This window comes from Trematomus bernacchii, unplaced genomic scaffold (assembly GCF_902827165.1).
Source record: "Trematomus bernacchii unplaced genomic scaffold, fTreBer1.1, whole genome shotgun sequence".
In the NCBI taxonomy this organism is placed as follows: Eukaryota; Metazoa; Chordata; class Actinopteri; order Perciformes; family Nototheniidae; genus Trematomus; species Trematomus bernacchii.
The window spans coordinates 2070837-2088217 of record NW_022987332.1 but is presented as its reverse complement, the minus strand read 5'-3'; positions in this window follow the sequence as shown (position 1 = coordinate 2088217).

The following is a 17381-nucleotide window of genomic DNA, read 5'->3' as shown; positions in this document are numbered from 1 at the left end:
AGCAAAACTCAAAAGTTAGACCTCCTCACCGCCTTACCTTAATGGGTTTTTTTAGATGTAAAAGTGATCCTGTTTTCATAAATCTCACTTGTATGTATTGCTTGTCCAAGAATGTAAAAAAGTAGGCTTTCAAACAGGATTATTTGAGGAAAATAATAATGCATGGAAACTAACTGTAACCAGAGATTAGAAATGAAAATTCTGAAATAAAGTAGTTGTAAAATGGACTTCCTTATTCATCACCTGAGCGTGTGGCGGCATGGTATCAATGCTTGAGGTGCTGCCCCTCTGGACTCTGAGACATAATGTGGAGAAAATTACACATGTTGACGAAAGAAACAGTTACATTAAAGAGATATTTTAAATATTAACATTATACTATCATAACTGTAACCAGGACTAGTAGTGGAGCACCAATGTTATTGGCAAACTTCACAGAAAGCATTGTAACATACTATAAGAAGTAACGCACATGTAACTTCTTTACACATTTTATTGTTTTATTTTATTGTTTTATTTTATTTTTTCATATTTTTTTTTTTGTATTTGGGATTCAATTGATTACATTACATGTCACTTGTTAGCAGAGTTGGGTGTAACGCCTTACAAAGTAACGCGTTACTGTAATAATATTACTTTTGTCGGTAACGGAGTAGTGTAACGCGTTACTTTTATAATTCAGTAATCACACTACAGTTACTAACATTGCCCCGACACGCGTTACTTCGTTACTTTTATAAAATCAGTCATAATCACACTGACAGACAAGAGGGGTTTCCGCCGCAGGTTTATATGTACGTAATCTGCGCGACTTGCACGTCCACATCTCCACGTGCAGTGCTGCATAAACATGGCTGAGTCAGCGATAACTTTCGAGGGGTGGAGGTATGCCCATTATTTTGAGTTCGTCCGAAGAATAGACAGGAATGTGACGGTGAGGTGCAAACTGTGTCCAGGCCAGAAGCTGTTATCCACTGCTGCAAACACCACATCAAACCTCAACAAACACCTGCAAAGAACACATGCTAAGGTGAAGCTAATAGCTAAGGACCCCCGAACCCAGAGTGAGGATGTTGTGAGTGCGCCGCCGCAAGAATTTGGAGGACCGGTAACCAAAGCAGAGATGGACAGGCTTGTAGCATCCTTCATAGTAGAGGTAATGTTGCCCATTTGCACAGTGGAATCACCATCGCATCGTTCAGAGATATACTGCGCAAAATACAGATAGCAGGAGACAGAGGACAGCCATGGTCAGAGCTATCTGGATCAGTCTTATGCGACAATGGAAACTGAACTAAAGAGAACATTTGAAACTTTAGCAGTCTGCGTGATCTGCCTGTAGGGAGGGGCGGGCCGGCCCCACAGGAGCAATTTGGGGTGAAGTGTCTTGCCCAGGGACACAATGACATGCTGACTGCAGTGGGTTTTGAACATGAACACCAACGCACAACCCACTGCACCACACGCCTCCCTAATTGATGCATGTTAAAGATCCCTTTGACCCCATATTGTGGGGTGCTGGCAGACTGTATGTCAATTTGATTCCCTTGCGCTTGTTGCAGAGTTTTTAGTCTCCGATATTCCCTCAGAAGAGATCCTGCTTGGGTTTGATTTCTTATCGCAATATGGCGCTGTGGTTGATCTAGGGAAAAAGACTTGCCAGATTATGGGCAAGCAATTTCCTCTGGTTGATCTTAACCCATCATTAAAGCCCCAAGTAGTTACCGTGCAGTCTGATACCATTGTTCCCCCACGTGGCGAGGCCATCATTTGGGGTCAGGTCCAGAGCGGGTGGGGGGATTATGCGGAAGGGATGCTGGAACCCTCCACCTCCCTCCCTCGACACTGTGACATATTGGTAGCCCGAGTGGTTTGTAAAGTTGAACAGGGCCTGCTGCCAGTACGTGTTATCAATGTAAACAACGAAGCGCGAACATTAAAGAGGGGCATGAAAGTGGGCACGCTGTTCACCGACATTGAGGTGGGGGATGAAGTGAAGCAGTGCGAAGACCGTGATAGCGGAGACGTACATCAGTCTTGGACAGTAGACATGCTTATGAAACAGTTTGGGGTGGAAGAGAAGGGCTAAGGGGAGCTTAGTGCAATCAGACAGTTACTGCACCACAAGTCGGGGGGAGACTGATTTAGGCAGGACTCCCTTGATCTTGCATGAGATTGCGAGCAGTCGATCAGAGCGAGCGGAGCGCTTTTTCTCATCCGCCTCACGGAGCGTGGAACGTGAGGGGCAGGGCTGCCTCTCTTCCGCCGGCGTGGAAAGGAGGTTTACCTGTGCTGTGCTGCTGTGGGGAGGTTTTTGCCCCGGGGAAGTCGCGGAGAGACGGAGCGGCTGCACGTTGTTGCTCGGGCTGGGGCCTCCTTTTCCACCTGTCCAGTTTGTGCTTGACCTGCTTCCACTTGTCGTGTGCGGCTGTGCTGGCGAGATCTTTCCCCGGGGACGTAACGGAGAGGCCGGAGCGGCTCCGCGTTCGGGCTGCGGCCTGCTTTACACCTGCTGTAGCGGAGGCCTGTATCCACCTGCTCCACCTGTCGTGCTCTACGGTGCCGAGGAGGTTTTACCACGGGGATATCGCGGAGAGACCGGAGCGCCTCTACGTTTCGGGCTGGACCTGCTTCGCCTATCCTATACTGCTGTGCTCAGGAGGATCTTCACCGGGGACATCGCGGAGAGACTGGAGCGCCTCTACGTCTCGAGCTGGGCCTGCTTCGCCTATCCCGGCCTATCCTATACTGCTGTGCTGAGGAGGTTTTGCACCAGGGATATCGCGGAGAGACCGGAGCGCCTCTACGTCTCGAGCTGGGCCTGCTTCGCCTATCCCGGCATATCCTATACTGCTGTGCCGAGGAGGTTTTGCACCGGGGATATCGCGGATAGACCGGAGCGCCTCCACGTTTCGGGCCTGCTTGCGCGCCTATCCGGATGCTGTGCTGGTCTGGAAAAATGGCCCCTATCGTGATTCTGCTATGCCTGTTAGCTATTTTGGACAATGAGAAGTTCTCTCGTCATCCTGAGAAGTCGACTGGATTCAGGTCTGTTCTACCGCCCGCAGTGGACATCCCCTGTAAAGGTTCGGATGTGTTACACAAACAATTACCGGTTGCCTTGTCACAGACAATCTGCTCGACAAAATATGTTTGTCTTTTTTGTTTGCCTGCGATGATGGTTCTTCAGGACTGCTTCTTAAGCTCAAATCACACTCTCGCAGACTTTTCCGGTGATTCTAAAGTAGATGACAATGTATGTGTGTCGTTTAAGACGAAAAGATGCCTGTTTTTTGTTTTGTTATTACTGTCAGGAAATGTTCTACCTAACCCTGGTCCGCCCAGTAGTAGTAGTCAGATCGCTACTCCTGCTGATTTTAAAGCTAGGTCTGGGTTGGGTTTCATCCACTTGAATGTGCGCAGTCTGTTAGGTAAACTAGATTTTGTCCGCATTTGGGCAAGCTCGACTGACGCTGACGTCATTGTCTTATCAGAAACATGGCTAAATAAATCTATTTTGGCCTCTGACATTGCCTTAAATGGTTATAATATGTATCGTTCCGACCGGCCTAATAAATGTGTTGGCGTTGCCATTTATGTTAAGAATAAGTTCAGTGTAACCACATTGATTTCCAAATCTATCCGTAAGCAATTCGAATTTTTAGCCTTAAATATAGAAGTGGCAAAGGGGCAACAGGTCATGGTGGTGGGCTGTTACAGACCCCCCTCAGCTGTCAAGGACTCCTTGTCTTCGCTAGCAAATCTTTTATCTCAACTAGACTATAAGGAAATAGTGTTACTTGGAGATTTTAACTGGGACTGGTTAACTGCAGTATCAGAGGATTTTAAAAACCTTTGTATCTCTTTGAATGTTACTCAGATTGTTGACAGTCCTACTTGCCCTAACATTAAGTCCCTTAATAAATCCTCCCTAATTGATCTCATTCTAACTAATGTTCCCTATAAATACTCATCTGTGGGAGTATTTGCGAATGATGTGAGTGACCACTGTGCTGTAGCCACAATTAGGGACACTAAGGTCCAAAAGGTTAAACCTCGTATTATTATTAAGAGAGACATAAAACATTTTGTGGAGCAGGGTTTTGTACATGATCTGTTTGGGTTTGATTGGGGAAAAATCGATCTGTGTGCTGATGTAGAAACTGCATGGTCTTATTTTTATCTTGGTTTTATGGAGATCATTGATAGACATGCACCCCTGCGTAAATTTAGAGTAAAGGGACGAGACAATCCTTGGTTTTCTGCTGAACTGTCCAGTCTGCTGCATGAGAGAAACAAGGCCTGGGCAAAGCCTAGGAAATCAGGCTCAGAGGTTGAATGGCTGCGTTTTAGGCAGCTAAGGAATAGCTTCACTTCACATGTCAAAAGTGCTAAGTCAAAGTACTATTTGTCAGTTACCACAGAAAACCTAAATATTCCTAGGAAATTTTGGAAAGCCATAAAATCAATATCCACCGGTGAAATCCGAAATGAGCTACCTCCGTACCTTACCATAGCATCTGGCACTATAGAGTGGCGAAGTCCCTCCCCTTCCGGTGGACCTCCATGGGACCTTATTTCGGAAAAATTATGTATTGAAGTCAATGGAGAGAGAAAGATTATCTTTCGATCCCGTTTGAATTGTGCCACGAATTACACATATGATGTTTGTCAATTTAAAAGATAATTTTGCAAGTCAAAAAAAAAGAAAATGTGTCGTAAAACTGTGAAGTAACACATTTGTTTGTGTGAAACGCTCAATGAACTACATCTCTGGTCTCACAGAACAACACACGTCACCAAGATGGCCGTCACTACTGTCTTGTCAACAAAACGATTGACTACCCTCACTATCACCACAATGAAACACGTCCTGAAGAAAGTCATGCAAAGCTGCCTGCCAGCCTTCCTTTGATTCTCTCTGAACTGCCTGGTCTTTTTAATGTTTAATGTCAACCATTTGTGCAGATAGCATGAAGTAGAGAAGATCGCTAGCGTTAGCGTTAGCATTTCTCCCCCGGGCTTAAATGGTGTATTATAGAATGATCACACCGGTGACAGTACTCTTCAAAGGGTTCACGAAATATGACTACTACTCTTACTGTTTAACATTTTGGGTTACTTAATGTTACTTCATGTTAAGGCTAATACAAATGACAAGGCTGTAATGCTAACTAACGTGCTAGCTACTAGCTAGCTTGATCCAGACACTCCTAGTCCTTTCATCAGACGGGAAGCGAAAGAACGAGCAAGACCCATTGCTGGTATGAACAACCTGGTACTAAGCACACAGGCATCTTGTTAAAGTTATCTTATCTTAGCCAGCGCCATATAGATAGATTATATCTATATGGCGCTGATCTTAGCTATCTCTTAGTAGAGGAAAACAATTGTGACATCACTTACGCGACTCTGGGATTTGTAGTCTTTCTAGTTGCGTATTTTTCATAGTCTTATATTTCAACAGTTTTACGACAAACTGTGACTTTTTTGACATGGAAATGATTTTTTAAGATTGACAAACATCATATGTGTAATTCATGGCACAATTCAAACGGGATCGAAAGATACGTTTTCTCTCTCCATTGACTTCAATACATTATTTTTCCAAAATAAGGTCCCATGGGGCGGAAGTAGATGGGCGTGACTTCGCCACTCTATATCGGACAGGGCCACCATGTTAAATTGCTTTAATAAGAATTTTGTGTCCTGTGGCTCTCTGTTTGATTCTGTGACTAACTCTGCTTCTGTGAACACCTCAATCCGTGACTCTGAACAATGTGGTTTGGAAAACCCTTTCAGTTTTACTCCTTTTACTGTAAATGTTGTTCATGAAGCTTATCTAAGTTAGATCCTAAGAAACCGGCCGGCCCGGACAACGTAGAACCTTTCTTTTTAAAGATAGCTGCAGATTTTAGTGCTCCACCTCTTACTTCTCTTTTTAACCTCTCCCTCAGCACAAACACAATTCCAAAAGTATGGAAGTCAGCTTATGTCTTGCCTTTACTAAAAGGAGGGGAGGCAACTATTTTAAATAACTATAGGCCAATCTCTAAATTGTCAGTTCTGGCGAAGGTGCTCGAACGCCTAGTGAGTGAACAAGTAAAGGAGTTTTTATGTAAAAATGACATCCTGTCTGAACATCAGTCAGGCTTCAGAAAGCAACATAGCACCATCACTTCGACAATGAAAGTGGTGAATGACATTACGAGTATTTTAGATAATAAGCAGTTGTGCAGCTCTATTTATTGATCTTTCTAAAGCGTTTGATACCGTCGATCATCGCATCTTAAAGCAGAGGCTACTCAGTATTGGCATATCCAGCCATGCAGTGGGGTGGTTTGTGAACTACCTCTCTGAAAGGTCCCAATGTGTTCACTTTGATGGGCTGTCTTCTGAGTGGTTGAACATTGCTAATGGTGTTCCCCAAGGTTCTGCTTTAGGTCCACTTTTATTCTCCATATATATCAACAGTTTAGGTGAAAATGTGGATGAAGCTACTTTACATTTTTATGCGGATGATACCGTGATGTATTGTGCAGGTCCCTCCATTAAGGAGGCTGATGTTAAATTACAGGCTGTTTTTAACATTATTCAGACTCAGCTCGCTGAGCTTAAGCTTCTTTTAAATGTTGAAAAAACCAAGGTAATGCTCTTTTCAAAAGCTAAAAAGACACCAGAGCCTGTTTTAGATATTGTTACTATGCAAGGACAAGTACTCGAAGTGGTTGCCTGTTTATGATCCACGTCACATATTCAGTTTCCGTGGCTGTTCTTCCTGTTTGTCTAGAAGTCTTCTCATCAGGGGCCTCATTTATAAACGGTGTGTACGCTCAAAAAATGGCGTACGCCAGTTTCTACGCAATGTTTGCGATTTATAAAATACTAACTTCACGGGAAAATGTGCGGTCCTCCACGCAAACTCTAACCCATGTGTACGCACTAAGCACACAAACGGGAGAGACGAGAAACTGCGACACCGTTGGCAGAATGAAGAATGGAGAGAAATATGTGGAAATAATACCATAAATTGTTTTACATTGCCAATTTTGTTTGTTGACTTGTGAAGCCCTCTGAGACAAATAGGATTTGTGATTTTGGGCTATATAAATAAACTTGAATTTAATTTAATTTAATTGAATAAATAAAATGTTACCTCTCATTTATCAAATATGAAGAATTCATTTTCAAACATTGATTAAAGCCAATCTTAAAATGATTAAACAAACGCCTGTTTGAGACTCCTCAGTGCACACAAAAACATAACTTGGAGAAATAAATAAATACGGATATGTTATTTAAAACCACCTCGAATATGTTGTGTTAATGTTATGAAATGTTTTCTCATAAATGATGCGGTAAGCAGGAGGACAGAATTACGTCTAAACTGACGCCGTTTTGCATTTCTATAGGTTGTAGATACAAGCATGGTTTTATATACTATCACGTTTAATCGTGTTTTATGCCGTTTGCCAAGACTTGATAAGTCGCTCGTAAAACACAGGAGGTATGGAAACTAAGAACACCATATGTGGTCAATTGTACAGCTAATATAACACAACACATTAGTTGTATTTCCTTTAACTGGTGGATTATGGATATATAGTTGCTGATCGACAGCTGGAACACAAACCACCAAATACAACAAAATAATTCAGATCCAGTCGTCATGACTCCACTCCGGAGGGATTCCCCCATCATTTCTTACAGTTTCTCATCAAGGGGGTGTCTCCTGTCCCCGGTACAAACACACTGCCTGAGGAAGGTTATGTGTATTTTTTTTGTCATTAACTTTTTTCGGACCACTTATTTATTTATTTTGGTGACGATCCGACCTCCATGCTGCTACTCTGGTTCAAACTGCATCCACCAAACAATATGATTTATCTCGACCTCCCCAAAATAACCAAAATCTGACACGGTGTGAGATGTCTTTTTTAGCTGTTCTATCGTCATTTCCTGCGATCTTCTTCATGCAGTCAGTCAAAATGAATGAATGAATGGGCGTTTCTTTGACTATTTATAGGCAAATATGGGCGTTACGAGTCGATTGTGATTTCTAAAGGGAAACAGGCGTAGGAAGTGCCGTACGCACTTCCCTTGCCGGTACGCAATGTTTTGTGAATCGGAAAATGTCGGAACATTTCTGTACCTATTTTTTTGCTTTGTACTACGTAAGCAACTTTCCCACGTCAATCCTACGCAAGGCGTTATAAATGAGGCCCCAGGACTCTATAAATAAAGAATTAAGGCAGATGTGTAATATTTAATGCAGCCGAACCGTGTATTACAAAGCCGTTATGTGATGACTTCCAAAGAGAAAAGCAAGCACACTCGGAATAAAGTATTGTTTTATTTTTTTAAATGTTTTTCGGATTTCATATCGCATTAACACCATATCCCAACGTGCATTGCGGCTAAACAATCCAATCACCGAGCTTCTATCTGAGGATCTTGGGTAATCAGTTCAGTGGGTTTGTGGTGTGTATCGCAATGATGCTCGAAATGTCCCTTATAGGCCTACGTCTGTTTCCGGTGACTTTATTTTGAAATTCAGTTCCAGTTTATTGTTGAGTAAATTGAGTGTGTTATTCAGAAAATAATAACAAATTAGAAGGAAAAAAAGATTTAAAAAATACAGATTTCATTATTCTGAGGCTCCGAGCCCCATTTCTTTTACTCACAGACGGCAAAAAAAGTCAGACATTATACGATTTAAAATAAAAACAATAATCGTGGCTTGATATTGAGTAAGAACCGGTAAGAACATGTTTTTATGAACCACACAGCTTCCGGTCTACCAAGACCCGACCGGACAAAACGTGGCGTATCATATGCACGCAAAACTCGGCCTCAGAACTCAATGGGAATGGTTAGCATATCATATGCACGCAAAATCGGACTTCTGTGTATCTATTGCACACATTTCCAATGTGTAAAGTCGTGTCATTTGTACGCAGACTGAAGAGAGTGGGTTGGTCTAAACTGAGGGAGACGTTGTCTACTGTAATAGAGGCAGTAAAGAAGCACCAGGCTAAGGCATCAGAACGACAGAAAACATCCTATGACTTTAGGGCTAATATCCAATATTACTCTGAGGGGGAATTGGTCTGGGTGCGGAATAAGGCTAAGAAGCGTGGGTTGTCTCCAAAATTGCAGAGGAGGTACAAGGGTCCATTTAGAGGGGGGTCCAGAGGGTGTTGTCTATTTCAACCGACTTAAGCCCTTTACCTCTTCTTTAACAGCACCATCACCTCCAGCTTCTGGGTCCAGAGTCGAGGGACAGATGAGTCCCCAAGTTTGGACCAGTCGGCGTCCTCGGGTCCAGTTCGGTGCAACTTGGGTCCACTTTCGCCAGCCCACCCTGGAGGCCCCTGCAGGAGGGAGGGCACCACTAACAAGTCGGGAGGACCGGAACCCTGTGGTGGAGGGCCAGAACCCTGTGGTTGAGGACAGGAACCCTGTGGTGGAGGGCCAGAACCCTGTGGTTGAGGACAGGAACCCTGTGGTGAGGGACACTGGACGAATGGTGGGAGCCTCGCAAGGAAACCTACCTGCCGATGGACCAGCCTCTCTTTCCGGGGACCTGCCTGGTCCCCCAGCGGCTTCAGAGGCGGTGGCTTTGTCTGAGTCGCCAAGAGGAGAGTCAGTAGCACCGTCGACAGGGGGTGGACGTTCGGGCCGACAGCGGAGGCTACCGGTGTGGTCTCGAGATTACCAAATGTCACCGTAGTGACTCGAGGACGAGTCTTTTTGGACAAGAGGGGGGAAAGTGTGATGTGAATGCGCCTGCATGGGCGCTGATTAACTGAACTGGAACAGGTGTGTTAATCAGCGGAGAGACTCACAGCTGGGAGACTCACAGCTGAGAGAGAAAAGGCAGTGGAGAACTGTGAATCGAGGTTGGAGGACGCTACATGTGACTCGCACTCTTTTGGGTGGGAGGATGTCGTTCGCAGCGGATAGAGCTGCCGGCGACGAAGACAGCCAGACAGGAAAGACGTTCGAGTGTCAGGAGCGGGAGGTCTGCTACCTCCTATAGATAGTCAGGGCTGGGGTTTTAGTGAGTGCGAGCCGCGATCCCTCCTTACGCATGGCGGTGCCAAAGCAACACAGACACCAGCTGCAGTAACTCAGTTCACGTCGTCCAGCAAAGCCGATCCCCGGGGAGTTGGACGGCGTCCTAAGCGTAGACCCCGGGGGAGGGTCTCGCCAACTGGCGAGTTACGTATATATTTATATTGTTGTATGTCTGATCTTTTAGGAGTATTTTAGAGTGTATATGGAGGGAGAGTAGCAGGGGAGAGGCTACCACGAGTGGGAGCTCTCGCCCTAAATTGTGGGTTGGTTAAGTGCATGTGTGTGTGCCGTGTGTGTTTACAATTGCCGAGTTGTGTGCCTCCGGTAGAGGGTGTTCACGTGCCGTGTTCTTTGTGTGGTGTGCCGTGCTAAAGCTATTAAACCAGCCCTGTTTGAAGTGTATAAAGTGGGCTCCACAGCCTAGTGGGGGCAGTGTTGCCAACTCCATAGTAAGGAAAGTAGCTATTGGCTGTCCGAAAAGTTGCCAAAAGTCCCTAAATGACGTCATCGCCTAATTTGCATATCATGTAATGGCGGTAAAAAAACGTTCCACCCCCTTCAAGGATCAAAACTTGAAACCACCAGAGTAAATCCAGACGACAGTAGATCAGAAATGTCTCTATTAGAAAAACTAGAAATTGTTTTAGTAGTTTTTAGTAGAAATCTCCCTTACAATAAAGGCAGTATAGTATGCCCGTGTGTCATCTCCAATAAATGGCTTCAACCATCCTTTAAACTCAGGGTTTGATTCCCACTCCTTTCTGTACTTTGTGAATAGGCTACAGTTTAGACTGTGACATGATGACCTATGTGGATGTTTAGCTTGTCACAGAGGCACACACACAGTGGACGAGGTGATTAAGTGACTGAGGCTGTGTGAGTCAAAGCAAAGGAAAGGCAGTTATTTATTATAGTGTGACAGTGACAGTGAAGAAACATTTACATTTTACATTTAAATCCCGCTCATGCGCAATTCATTTGCCGTCTCGACGCGGGAGAGTGTGGCTGTCTCCTCTCTGCTCTGACTGCAGCTGAGCTGCTGCGGGAGGCAACTGTGAGTCTGAGCGCCTGTGAGTACTATGGGAGGGCAGAGGGGCTCACGGCAGCACCCGCGGCTCGTTAACTGCTGAACAATATTTGAGTCTCCAAACACCAGAAAAGTCCCTAATAACACCATTACAAGTCGTTAAATTAGTCGTTAGTCGCTTTTGACAAAAATAAGTAGCCGGAGGGTTTGGAAAGCCGCCGAATTTAACGAGAAAGTCGCCAAGTTGGCAACACTGAGTGGGGGTTCCTTGTGTCCCGTGGACTCGCTTCCTCTCTTGTTCTCTCCTCTCCTCTTATCCATTAACTATTGTTGTAATAAAGTATTATCAGTATTATAATCAAAAAGAGAAATATGAATGTTAGTTTTTACTGAAATGATCAAATAAAGTCAACATTTCAGTCTTTACTGAGCTGTGTGGGGTTTGTTCAACTTTTAAAAGATGTTTGAATGGTGATATACACAGTGATAGATGTTAAGGACTAACGTTTATAATAAATACATTTGTATTGCTTTTAAGATCTTTTCATAGTTCATACAATCATACGTATTGGGATCATTTGTATTAATGTGGACCGGAGGGAGAGGGTGACGAGCACTTTCCTTTTTTATTTCAATTCCAACTTTGGTCATGAAGAATATGTTTCTCTGTTGTCCCCGTTCATAAAGCATAAAACAACAGCATCAGAGCACGGTGCAGAGTCTCTAGATGAGTTTACAGTAGTCCCTCGTTCTTATTATACATCCATGTTGTAGTCCGCTGTATAGAAAACTAGTTTCCATAGTTTCCCCACAGCAGCAGACGCACATTTATGACGTCCGCTGGCGCATCATAAACACGTCGGATAGTGAAAGTGCAGTCGGATTCTCTAAAGCAGGGGTTCCCAACCCCCGGTCCGCGGACCGGTACCGGGCCGCGGAGGTGTTACTGCCGGGCTGCGAAATAGCTGTGAGTTTATCGTAATATTTGCAGAATTATAAATATATAAAAATATTTTATCATAATATTTTTTTCCGTTGAAAATGGCTTTTATGATGTTCCGAGGGATTCGGCGGCTCACCCCTAGATTCCACCGGGTCCGTCTGCGGCGCGTTACGGACGCGTTACGGCTGCGCCGCGGTGCTCAAGGTGATCGCGGCCACTCTAGTCAATGGGTGCTATTCCACCACACGCGGCGCGTTACGGCTCAGACGCGTCCCAGAAGCGTCCCAGAAGCGGCTCGGCGCAGGGCTTTTCTAAAATTAGGATCGAATCCTATTTTTGTCGCGGCGCAGCCGTAACGTAAGGTCGGGCAGGCAGGAAGTGGAACGTTCAGAGCTATATAGACCTATATATATACACACACACAAACTAATTTTGCAGACCCTATCCCTCCGTAGTCTTTCAAGTAGGAGGAGAAATGCCAGCGTTCTCCTCCGGTTTACAGGCACTGTGTAAATTATATATATAGAATAATTATGATGATGAATGCATTTTTTTTACCACTAAAATACAGCAACACATCTTTGATTCATGTCGTTTATAACTGGAATATTACAGTTATTATTAACTTTGTCTGTACAAAGTAGCCTGTCCAGGAAATATGCCCAAATCAACAAAAACTGCGAGCCGGCAGGCAAGACTCTCCGCTTCTGAAATGCTTCTGAAACGCGCCTGGTAGGGTATGACGCCGGAGGAGGCCGGACCAAAACCGCGGCGCAGCCGTAACGCGGCGCAGACGGACCCGGTGGAATCTAGGGGTCAGCCTAGGTCTCAGCCTCTTGTGCGCACAAGAATGTTACCGGTGCGCCAAGTAGGAAGAGGAGCGCACAGGAGACAACCGTTTGATTGCAGACTGTTATGTTTATGTGGGGAAATGGTGGTGCATACATTATTTGAGATATATTTCAAACTCGGACTTCATTTTAAGGACATGTCGGCCAGGGGTGTAGAGCTATTTGTTTAAGCACCGGATCGGCAAAACAGGAGAGTAAACCAGTCTGCCTTGATCTATGAATTACGGTATCTGCTGCCCACAGCTGTTTTATAGAAGGAAAACCTCCTTCACTTCATGAAATGGCTGCAGCATCAGGAGGCAGCGGGACGTATACTCCGCCTCTGAGAAGTGCAGCACCAGCGGGTAAAGAGCTGTGCCTTTTTACGCACCGCCTTCGCTGTGTTTAACTTCATCAGAAGAGCTTAAGAGTGATTGCAGGCTGCTACGTGTTAACCACACACACCTCTACACACACACACACACCTCTACACACACACACACACACACACCTCTACACACATCTCTACACACATCGAACTGCCCGATTACTCCCCCTTTTATTAGTTTTATGAAGGAGATGTCCAGTCAGTCACCAAGGCGCATGATGTGTGTGTGTATGTGCTCTGCTCAGCTCAGCTCTGTGTGTTCGGTGTGTTTGTGTCTGTCCGACACCGGCATTTGTTTTCAAATGTTTATGAACAGTAATTTACACACATATGGCTAACTCCATATATGCAGCTGTTCCCAAAATAAATTAGTTTAATCTTAATCTCGATGTAGTGCTAAATGCTGTCGGAGTGCACCGGAACGAACGACACTATCATAATATCTTCTGAAAACAAATGCCAGTGTCACACACACACACACACACACACACACACACACACACACACACACATCACAATCAACTCGAAATGCGGCGCAGCTTTTGCGGGCTTCACGTAACGCCCATATTTGCCTATAAATAGTCAAAGAAACGCCCATTCATTCATTCATTTTGACTGACTGCATGAAGAAGATCGCAGGAAATGACGATAGAACAGCTAAAAAAGACATCTCACACCGTGTCAGATTTAGGTTATTTTGGGGAGGTCGAGATAAATCATATTGTTTGGTGGATGCAGTTTGAACCAGAGTAGCAGCATGGAGGTCAGATCGTCACCAAAATAAATAAACAAGTGGTCCGAAAAAGGTTGATGACAACAAAAATACACATAGCCTTCCTCAGGCAGTGTGTTTGTACCGGGGACAGGAGACACCCCCTTGATGAGAAACTGTAAGAAATGATGGGGGAATCCCTCCGGAGTGGAGTCATGACGACTGGATCTGAATTATTTTGTTGTATTTGGTGGTTTGTGTTCCAGCTGTCGATCAGCAACTATATATCCATAATCCACCAGTTAAAGGAAATACAACTAATGTGTTGTGTTATATTAGCTGTACAATTTACCACATATGGTGTTCTTAGTTTCCATACCTCCTGTGTTTTACGAGCGACTTATCAAGTAGGCTATTGGCGAACGGCATAAAACATGATTAAACATGATAGTATATAAAACCATGCTCGTATACAACCTATAGAAATGCAAAACGGCGTCAGTTTAAAGTAATTATATCCTTCTGTTTACCGCATCATTTATGAGAGAACATAATCGATGGGTGATCAATAACATTTCCGTATTTATTTATTTCTCCAAGTTATGTTTTTGTGTGCACTGAGGAGTCTCAAACAGGCGTTTGTTTAATCATTTTAAGATTGGCTTTAATCAATTTGTGAAAATGAATTCTTCATATATGATAAATGAGAGGTGACATTCTATTTATGGAAAATTTTCCTGATTAAGTGGCAAGTGCACAATAATGCCTCTGGAAAAAAGCTGGAAGTTGGATTTAGCAAACAACATTTTGCTTGAGCAAAGTTCATCAAACTTGGGTGAGGTTTTTCGACTGTAAGCTTTGTTGAAACTGGATCAGGAAATATATCAGCTGAACATACTATGGATGTATAAAAAAAGACGGACTAATGACATATTTATGCCACATTAACTGTTGTGGTTCAATATTAATGTAAGGTTCTCTTGACTGGAAAATACATTCAAAATCCAAGTTCCAACAGTAATTTGCCCAGTCATGCAACATGCTGGGACTTCCACTAAATAGATGTTTGAAAAATATTGTTATCCTTCTTGTCAAATGATACAGTTGGTGTCATAATTATAGTGTTTGTATTATAGAAATATAACTTTTTTTATTTCTACGGTTTTATCTCACAGATGAAGACGACAAAAATAAGACAACAAAATGAATAATAGCTAAATAGATAAAGACATATAGTTGACATTGCAATCTTTACCAAAGACTTAATTTGATAAAAGTTTGACTTGAAGTTTAAGGTACCTTTGATTATGGACACTCCAGCCAGCAATGTGTGAATTCCTGTTCTCTCCTCGGTTTGCCACCATGTAGTGTGCAACGTCAACATTTTCTTCACCTTTATCTGACGTCACACGTGATGGCAACCGTAGACATTGGCGGCTTCCAAAAAGCTTCTTAAAACTGTTGCTGCCCGATTGTTGGTGGCAGCACTCAAGTACACGATGAGACAACTAAAGCCATCAATACCACCATGCACAACAAAACGCCACCTAAAGGGATATGTATAGGCACACATTAAGGTCAATCCACTCATGTGTGTACAGACATTTACACATTTAAAAGGCCTTATCCTACTAAAAGTTCTAATTACAAAACATAAATCATCTTAATTTTGATAGTAAAACTAATTTGCATGCAGAGGAATTTGGTGCAATTAATAATTTGATACATTTCATTTATATTTTATTTATATTTCTTTTTGCAGTGTTTTAACTTCTTTTTATGTCTACAGAATATTGTATGTTGCATTGTTAGAGGAGACTTCAGATTTTCATTACCGACCAATAAAAAAAGCTATCATGCATATGACAATAAAGCCTTTGAATCTTGAAGTCTGGTTTGCATTGAAGCTGATTGATTATAACACTTTAGATGGGCCCATCTTTTGTAACTGTAGTGAAGTGAATGTTTGAGCAATGCTTGAGAGTGTTAATGATTATACTATACCTAATCAGTTTGTGATTGCCGTCGCTATGCCATAAACTGTTCGGTGCTGTTACAAAGTATTTCCTGCGCCTTCTTGGGTTCAGCTGCAGAGTGCGAATCAAAACTCCACCTGGATCAACGCGCTGCATGGATTCCAATGCAGAGATATGGTGTACTGCAACATAATGAAAAGTAAAGCATTCCTAAATATACCAGAATAATGTGATTCATTATCAAGAATAAAAAAAAACACTGCATGAAGGATTATTATAATAATAACAATCCCTTACTTTGTATGCGTATCCCTTGTGCATTCAGGTGCCTCACCATCATTTTGTATCCAGAGTTGGGATGATGCTGCAGAATTTGGGCAACAGTTTCATTCAAACTGTTGTCATCGAACAGAGTTAACCCTTGGACCCTGATCATCAAAAATAACTAAACAATAGTAAGTCACAATAAACAATAGTCACCTTTTGCACTGTACAATCAAAACACATCAGAATGAGTGTGTTGCTCTCTTTATATATACAGTCTATGGTTGCTCTGTACTAACCTGCATTGAAAGATTTAGGTGTCATCTGAAACAAATTAGCTGGTCTCTTAATGTAAACCTCATTACTATTAATAGGCCTACATCATGTCTGAGGTAATGGTACCTTTGCTTTGTATACAAAGCATGATTGTATCTTTGCCCCGACACATGTCTGTGTATTGGTTTCAACATATAAATGGCCTATTACCATTTTAATAAATCTGTAAACAATCTATAAACAAGTAGGCTAATTTGGATGGAGGAAATTGTTCTTTCGCACACCCCGAACATCTGCGCGATGTCCCCAGCGGTGTGCCCCCAACGAAGATGTGCTTCAATAACGTTTGGGGGCAACATGTAAGATGGACGCCCAAGGGTCGCCTCCTCTGTTTCCGAGAGGATTTCAAGTTGGCGGGCAACCTCTTGAAGACTCTCAAACACAGCTGGGTTAACATCCACATGACCACATCCATGTCGAGCTGAGCCAAGTCCTCTATACATCGTTCCACACGAAACTGGACATAGTCTTTTGGTTCTCCGTTCTCTAAATGGCCCGTAAATTATCTCCAATGGCTCTTAAACCAATATCCATAAATAAACCTTACAACTGTGGATACACCATGGATGTATAAAGATAAGGGCTAAACAGTAAAGCTCCTGCATTTGAATCAGCGCGGTTAGCCAGGCGTTAGTAGTAGAGCCCTCTGCCAGAAATGATCACACACTCCTGTAACCAATCCTGCTTCAGACTGAGGTTAGGACCGCCCACCTCATTAGCATACGGATACATAAATACATAAATAAATAAATGTATGTCGCGTAAATGTAGAAATATATGAAAGATATATAATAACGTGTGTTCTGTTTTATTTTCGACTTTTAC